We start from the raw sequence: 8,980 nt of genomic DNA, 5'->3' as shown, positions 1-8,980 counted from the left end.
ACGTGTAGAGGCACGTGGTACCACATAGTACCCGCACGTGTAGAGGCACGTGGTACCACATAGGACCCGCACGTGTAGAGGCACGTGGTACCACTACCACATAGTACCCGCACGTGTAGAGGCACGTGGTCCCACGTAGTACCCGCACGTGTAGAGGCACGTGGTCCCACATAGTACCCGCACGTGTAGAGGCACGTGGTACCACATAGTACCCGCACGTGTAGAGGCACGTGGTCCCACATAGTACCCGCACGTGGTACCACATAGTACCCGCACGTGTAGAGGCACGTGGTACCACATAGTACCCGCACGTGTAGAGGCACGTGGTCCCACATAGTACCCGCACATGTAGAGGCACGTGGTACCACGTACTATCCGCACGTGGTCCCACATAGTACCCGCACGTGTAGAGGCACGTGGTACCGCGTAGTACCCGCACGTGTAGAGGCACGTGGTACCGCGTAGTTCCCGCACGTGTAGAGGCACGTGGTACCACATAGGACCGCACGTGTAGAGGCACGTGGTACCACATAGGGCCCGCACGTATTGAGGCACGTGGTACCACATAGTACCCGCACGTGTAGAGGCACGTGGTACCACATAGGACCCGCACGTGTAGAGGCACGTGGTCCCACATAGGACCCGCACGTGTAGAGGCACGTGGTACCGCGTAGTACCCGCACGTGTAGAGGCACGTGGTACCGCGTAGTTCCCGCACGTGTAGAGGCACGTGGTACCACATAGGACCCGCACGTATTGAGGCACGTGGTACCACATAGTACCCGCACGTGTAGAGGCACGTGGTACCACATAGGACCCGCACGTGTAGAGGCACGTGGTCTCACATAGTACCCGCACGTGTAGAGGCACGTGGTACCACATAGTACCCGCACGTGTAGAGGCACGTGGTACCACATAGTACCCGCACGTATTGAGGCACGTGGTACCGCGTAGTTCCCGCACGTGTAGAGGCACGTGGTCTCACATAGTACCCGCACGTGTAGAGGCACGTGGTACCACATAGTACCCGCACGTGTAGAGGCACGTGGTACCACATAGTACCCGCACGTGTAGAGGCACGTGGTACCACATAGTACCCGCACGTGTAGAGGCACGTGGTACCACATAGGACCCGCACGTGTAGAGGCACGTGGTACCACATAGTACCCGCACGTGTAGAGGCACGTGGTACCACATAGGACCCGCACGTGTAGAGGCACGTGGTCTCACATAGTACCCGCACGTGTAGAGGCACGTGGTACCACATAGTACCCGCACGTGTAGAGGCACGTGGTACCACATAGTACCCGCACGTATTGAGGCACGTGGTACCGCGTAGTTCCCGCACGTGTAGAGGCACGTGGTCTCACATAGTACCCGCACGTGTAGAGGCACGTGGTCCCACATAGTACCCGCACGTGTAGAGGCACGTGGTACCACATAGTACCCGCACGTGTAGAGGCACGTGGTACCACATAGTACCCGCACGTGTAGAGGCACGTGGTCCCACATAGTACCCGCACGTGGTACCACATAGTACCCGCACGTGTAGAGGCACGTGGTACCACATAGTACCCGCACGTGTAGAGGCACGTGGTCCCACATAGTACCCGCACGTGTAGAGGCACGTGGTACCACGTAGTATCCGCACGTGGTCCCACATAGTACCCGCACGTGTAGAGGCACGTGGTACCGCGTAGTACCCGCACGTGTAGAGGCACGTGGTACCGCGTAGTTCCCGCACGTGTAGAGGCACGTGGTACCACATAGGACCGCACGTGTAGAGGCACGTGGTACCACATAGGACCCGCACGTGTAGAGGCACGTGGTCCCACATAGGACCCGCACGTGTAGAGGCACGTGGTACCGCGTAGTACCCGCACGTGTAGAGGCACGTGGTACCGCGTAGTTCCCGCACGTGTAGAGGCACGTGGTACCACATAGTACCCGCACGTGTAGAGGCACGTGGTCCCACATAGTACCCGCACGTGGTACCACATAGTACCCGCACGTGTAGAGGCACGTGGTACCACATAGTACCCGCACGTGTAGAGGCACGTGGTCCCACATAGTACCCGCTCGTGTAGAGGCACGTGGTCCCACATAGTACCCGCACGTGTAGAGGCACGTGGTCCCACATAGTACCCGCTCGTGTAGAGGCACGTGGTCCCACATAGTACCCGCACGTGTAGAGGCACGTGGTACCACGTCGTACCCGCACGTGTACAGGCAAACATTCGCTGCTCTCAGCTACACAATTTAGTTTATGGGCCGCGTAATTTCCTATTTTTATTTTATTATTAAATCATGGGGCGTCAGCTGCGCCCCGCCCGGCCCGTCATTAACAAATATTAAAGTCAACGCGATAAACGTTATTAACATCATTAACATCATTTATAATATTTAACTTCGTTACCAAAGCTCTCCAGTAATATGGAACACAAATTGTGGCAAAATGTGAATTTTTTTTTAGCGAGAGTTATTGATAAAAGTGTTATTGTTGAACATATTTACAAAATATTAGATATAAATCAGACCTTCAGTAATGGAGAGACATCCCAGGTGAGACCAACATCCCAGGTGAGACCAACATCCCAGGTGAGACCAGCATCCCAGGTGAGACCAGCATCCCAGGTGAGACCAGCATCCCAGGTGAGACCAACATCCCTGGTGAGACCAACATCCCTGGTGAGACCAACATCCCTGGTGAGACCAACATCCCTGGTGAGACCAACATCCCTGGTGAGACCAACATCCCTGGTGAGACCAACATCCCTGGTGAGACCAACATCCCAGGTGAGACCAACATCCCTGGTGAGACCAACATCCCTGGTGAGACCAACATCCCTGGTGAGACCAACATCCCTGGTGAGACCAACATCCCTGGTGAGACCAACATCCCAGGTGAGACCAACATCCCTGGTGAGACCAACATCCCAGGTGAGACCAACATCCCAGGTGAGACCAACATCCTGGTCAGACCAACATCCCAGGTGAGACCAACATCACTGGTGAGACCAACATCCCAGGTGAGACCAACATCCCTGGTGAGACCAACATCCCAGGGGAGACCAACATCCTGGTGAGACCAACATCCTGGTGAGACCAACATCCCAGGTGAGACCAACATCCCAGGGGAGACCAACATCCTGGTGAGACCAACATCCCTGGTGAGACCAACATCCCAGGTGAGACCAACATCCCAGGTGAGACCAACATCCCTGGTGAGACCAACATCCCTGGTGAGACCAACATCCCTGGTGAGACCAACATCCTGGTGAGACCAACATCCTGGTGAGACCAACATCCTGGTGAGACCAACATCCCTGGTGAGACCAACATCCTGGTGAGACCAACATCCTGGTGAGACCAACATCCTGGTGAGACCAACATCCCTGGTGAGACCAACATCCTGGTGAGACCAACATCCCAGGTGAGACCAATATCCCTGGTGAGACCAACATCCTGGTGAGACCAACATCCTGGTGAGACCAACATCCTGGTGAGACCAACATCCTGGTGAGACCAACATCCCTGGTGAGACCAACATCCCAGGTGAGACCAACATCCCTGGTGAGACCAACATCCTGGTGAGACCAACATCCTGGTGAGACCAACATCCTGGTGAGACCAACATCCCTGGTGAGACCAACATCCTGGTGAGACCAACATCCTGGTGAGACCAACATCCTGGTGAGACCAACATCCTGGTGAGACCAACATCCCTGGTGAGACCAACATCCCTGGTGAGAACAACATCCTGGTGAGACCAACATCCTGGTGAGACCAACATCCCTATGAGACCAACATCCCTGGTGAGACCAACATCCCAGGTGAGACCAACATTCCAGGTGAGACCAACATCCCAGGTGAGACCAACACCCCAGATGAGACCAACATCCCAGGTGAGACCAGCATCCTGGTCAGACCAACATCCCAGGTAAGACCAACATCCCTGGTGAGACCAACATCCCAGGTGAGACCAACATCCCAGGTGAGACCAGCATCCTGGTCAGACCAACATCCCTGGTGAGACCAACATCCCAGGTGAGACCAACATCCCTGGTGAGACCAACATCCCTGGTGAGACCAACATCCCAGGTGAGACCAACATCCCTGGTGAGACCAACATCCCTGGTGAGACCAACATCCCTGATGAGACCAACATCCCTGGTGAGACCATCATCCCTGGTGAGACCAACATCCCAGGTGAGACCAACATCCCAGGTGAGACCACCATGCCAGGTGAGACCAACTTCCCAGGTGAGACCAACATCCTAGGTGAAACCAACATCCCTGGTGAGACCAACATCCCAGGTGAGACCAACATCCCTGGTGAGACCAACATCCCTGGTGAGACCAACATCCCTGGTGAGACCAACATCCCTGGTGAGACCAACATCCCAGGTGAGACCAACATCCCAGGTGAGACCAACATCCCAGGTGAGACCAACATCCCAGGTGAGACCAACATCCCAGGTGAGACCAACTACCTCTGTTGAGACCAACATCCCAGATGAGACCAACATCCCAGGTGAGACCAACATACCAGGTGAGACCAACATCCCAGGTGAGACCAACATCCCTGGTGAGACCAACATCCCAGGTGAGACCAACATCCCAGGTGAGACCAACATCCCTGGTGAGACCAACATCCCAGGTGAGACCAACACCCCTGGTGAGACCAACATCCCAGGTGAGACCAACATCCCTGGTGAGACCAACATCCCTGGTGAGACCAACATCCCAGGTGAGACCAACATGCCAGGTGAGACCAACATCCCAGGTGCGACCAACATCCCAGGTGAGACCAACATCCCAGGTGAGACCAACATCCCTGGTGAGACCAACATCCCTGGTGAGACCAACATCCCTGGTGAGACCAACATCCCTGATGAGACCAACTTCCCAGGTGAGACCAACATCCCTGGTGAGACCAACATCCCAGGTGAGACCAACATCCCAGGAGAGACCAACATGCCAGGTGAGACCAACATGCCAGGTGAGACCAACATCCCAGGTGAGACCAACATCCCAGGTGAGACCAACATCCCAGGTGAGACCAACATCCCTGGTGAGGCCAACATCCCAGGTGAGACCAACATCCCTGGTGAGACCAACATCCCAGGTGAAACCAACATCCCAGGTGAGACCAACATCCCAGGTGAGACCAACATCCCAGGTGAGACCAACATCCCAGGTGAGACCAACATCCCTGGTGAGACCAACATCCCAGGTGAGACCAACATCCCTGGTGAGACCAACATCCCTGGTGAGACCAACATCCCAGGTGAGACCAACATCCCTGGTGAGACCAACATCCCAGGTGAGACCAACATCCCAGGTGAGACCAACATCCTGGTGAGACCAACATCCCAGGTGAGACCAACATCCCTGGTGAGACCAACATCCCAGGTGAGACCAACATCCCTGGTGAGACCAACATCCCTGGTGAGACCAACATCCCAGGTGAGACCAACATCCCTGGTGAGACCAACATCCCAGGTGAGACCAACATCCCAGGTGAGACCAACATCCCAGGTGAGACCAACATCCCTGGTGAGGCCAACATCCCTGGTGAGACCAACATCCCTGGTGAGACCAACATCCCTGGTGAGACCAACATCCCTGGTGAGACCAACATCCCAGGTGAGACCAACATCCCAGGTGAGACCAACATCCTGGTCAGACCAACATCCCAGGTGAGACCAACATCCCTGGTGAGACCAACATCCCAGGTGAGACCAACATCCCTGGTGAGACCAACATCCCAGGGGAGACCAACATCCTGGTGAGACCAACATCCTGGTGAGACCAACATCCCAGGTGAGACCAACATCCCAGGGGAGACCAACATCCTGGTGAGACCAACATCCCTGGTGAGACCAACATCCCAGGTGAGACCAACATCCCAGGTGAGACCAACATCCCTGGTGAGACCAACCATCCCAGGGGAGACCAACATCCTGGTGAGACCAACATCCTGGTGAGACCAACATCCCAGGTGAGACCAACATCCCAGGGGAGACCAACATCCTGGTGAGACCAACATCCCTTGTGAGACCAACATCCCAGGTGAGACCAACATCCCAGGTGAGACCAACATCCCTGGTGAGACCAACATCTCTGGTGAGACCAACATCCCTGGTGAGACCAACATCCCTGGTGAGACCAACATCCTGGTGAGACCAACATCCCTGGTGAGACCAACATCCCTGGTGAGACCAACATCCTGGTGAGACCAACATCCCAGGTTAGACCAACATCCCTGGTGAGACCAACATCCTGGTGAGACCAACATCCTGGTGAGACCAACATCCTGGTGAGACCAACATCCCTGGTGAGACCAACATCCTGGTGAGACCATCATCCTGGTGAGACCAACATCCTTTTGAGACCAACATCCTGGTGAGACCAACATCCCTGGTGAGACCAACATCCCAGGTGAGACCAACATCCTGGTGAGACCAACATCCCAGGTGAGACCAACATCCTGGTGAGACCAACATCCCAGGTGAGACCAACATCCTGGTGAGACCAACATCCCAGGTGAGACCAACATCCCTGGTGAGACCAACATCCTGGTGAGACCAACATCCTGGTGAGACCAACATCCTGGTGAGACCAACATCCTGGTGAGACCAACATCCTGGTGAGACCAACATCCTTTTGAGACCAACATCCTGGTGAGACCAACATCCCTGGTGAGACCAACATCCTGGTGAGACCAACATCCTGGTGAGACCAACATCCTTTTGAGACCAACATCCTGGTGAGACCAACATCCCTGGTGAGACCAACATCCTGGTGAGACCAACATCCTGGTGAGACCAACATCCTGGTGAGACCAACATCCTGGTGAGACCAACATCCTGGTGAGACCAACATCCCTGGTTAGACCAACATCCTGGTGAGACCAACATCCCTGGTGAGACCAACATCCCTGGTGAGACCAACATCCTGGTGAGACCAACATCCCTGGTGAGACCAACATCCTGGTGAGACCAACATCCCTGGTGAGACCAACATCCTGGTGAGACCAACATCCCTGGTGAGACCAACATCCTGGTGAGACCAACATCCTGGTGAGACCAACATCCCTGGTGAGACCAACATCCCTGGTGAGAACAACATCCTGGTGAGACCAACATCCTGGTGAGACCAACATCCCTGGTGAGACCAACATCCCAGGTGAGACCAACATCCTGGTGAGACCAACATCCCTGGTGAGACCAACATCCCAGGTGAGACCAACGTCCCAGGTGAGACCAACATCCTGGTGAGACCAACATCCTGGTGAGACCAACATCCCTAGTGAGACCAACATCCCTGGTGAGACCAACATCCTGGTGAGACCAACATCCTGGTGAGACCAACATCCTGGTGAGACCAACATCCCAGGTGAGACCAACATCCCAGGTGAGACGAACATCCCAGGTGAGACCAACATCCCTGGTGAGACCAACATCCCTGGTGAGACCAACATCATTCTTGAGGTGAGCCTGCAGGTCCTCTCCGGACGCTATTCATCACCTGAATATCCTTCCCAAAGCGGCTCTGACGAGGATGCCCAAGGGACTGTCGCCGACTTTAAGACAAGACTGTAATGAGAAGGACCAAGATTCCTCTCTAAATTGAAAAGGAGATGTAGTTACAGTGAAGAGGTGACGGGGATGGAGAGGAAGAGAGGATGAGCAAGAGAAGAGGTGGCAGGGGGGTGGGGGGGGGGGTGAAGAGAGGCAGGATAGAGACAGGGGAAGGAGGAGGAGCAAGTGTCCACTACTACCACTAAGCTGACGGTGGTATCTGTGTGTTAAATCTGGCAGTTAATTGTAGACACGATTTTAGGAAATATACTCAATGGCTGGCTGCCTGGCTGCTTGACTGGCTGGCTGCCTGGCTGCCTGGCTGAATGACTCACTGCCTTCCTGACTGACTGAGTCTTTCAGCCACAGTTTGGCCGTGAAGATGTGGTTAACCCTTATATTAACACTAACAATCTCTACGACAATAAGCACTATTCATCCTGGCATCTTTCTCGCTGTGACAAGTTATGCCCTAAACACAAAGGTATTCTCCTTGTCTTGATAACTCTGGCAATCACCACCAATGTCTATATCAAAGAGTCACCCTCACGCCTCCCTGCACTGTGTCACACACAAAGAGAACAATGGCGGCGCCAAACAAGTAAAATATAGATGACAGAAAATCGCTTGAAGCTCATAACTTGGGATCAAACCTCTTTCCCTCAAGGACGGATCTCTGTCTCTCTCTGAGGAATTATTTCCAGGCTAGAAGCAGCACTTCCACTAATTGGTCATCAGATGGAACTAGCTCCTCCTGGCGAACACACCGAGCCTGTAATTTTACGAATAGCAAAATAATCTTCCACTAACAAGTAGAATATAAATTAAACAAAACTATTTCACAAGACTCTCCATATACCACTGCTGGCAGAATCTGGTATCCCCGTACTGTCAAGTGGACTCCCCCGCCGCGGGCGACGCCACTCTCACAAGTCCCTCAATCAGCCAGCCAGTTGCTCAACAGCTCTCGGCTAGGGCACAACTGCCGCTCTTCCCCCCTTACCTCGAAATTATAGTATAGGGGCAATAAAAAATTATAGGGGTGAATTAGGGAATGTTAGGTTTATATGTGAAAATATATTCCCACCTTAAATATATAGTATAATTTCGAGGTAAGGGGGGTCTAAACCCCCTGGTTATGGGTTAGGATAAGGAACATTGAGTAAATGGTAATAAATAGTTTTAGTGAATTATATCCCTTTCTAACTAAGGTTTGGTTAAGGATGGTTAAGTTGAACTGTTGTAGAGAAAATTCCCATTATTATCATATTTTCCATTAACCCCTCAGGTAACGGAGGTTAGGTTAAGGATGGTTATATTGATGTGAAAAAAATGCAAAGAATATGTTGCAATATTGAACTAAGATCCATGTATCAGAGGTTAGGTCCAGGGCG

This window comes from Procambarus clarkii, chromosome 65 (genome assembly GCF_040958095.1).
Source record: "Procambarus clarkii isolate CNS0578487 chromosome 65, FALCON_Pclarkii_2.0, whole genome shotgun sequence".
In the NCBI taxonomy this organism is placed as follows: Eukaryota; Metazoa; Arthropoda; class Malacostraca; order Decapoda; family Cambaridae; genus Procambarus; species Procambarus clarkii.
Note: the sequence above shows the minus strand (reverse complement) of the source record.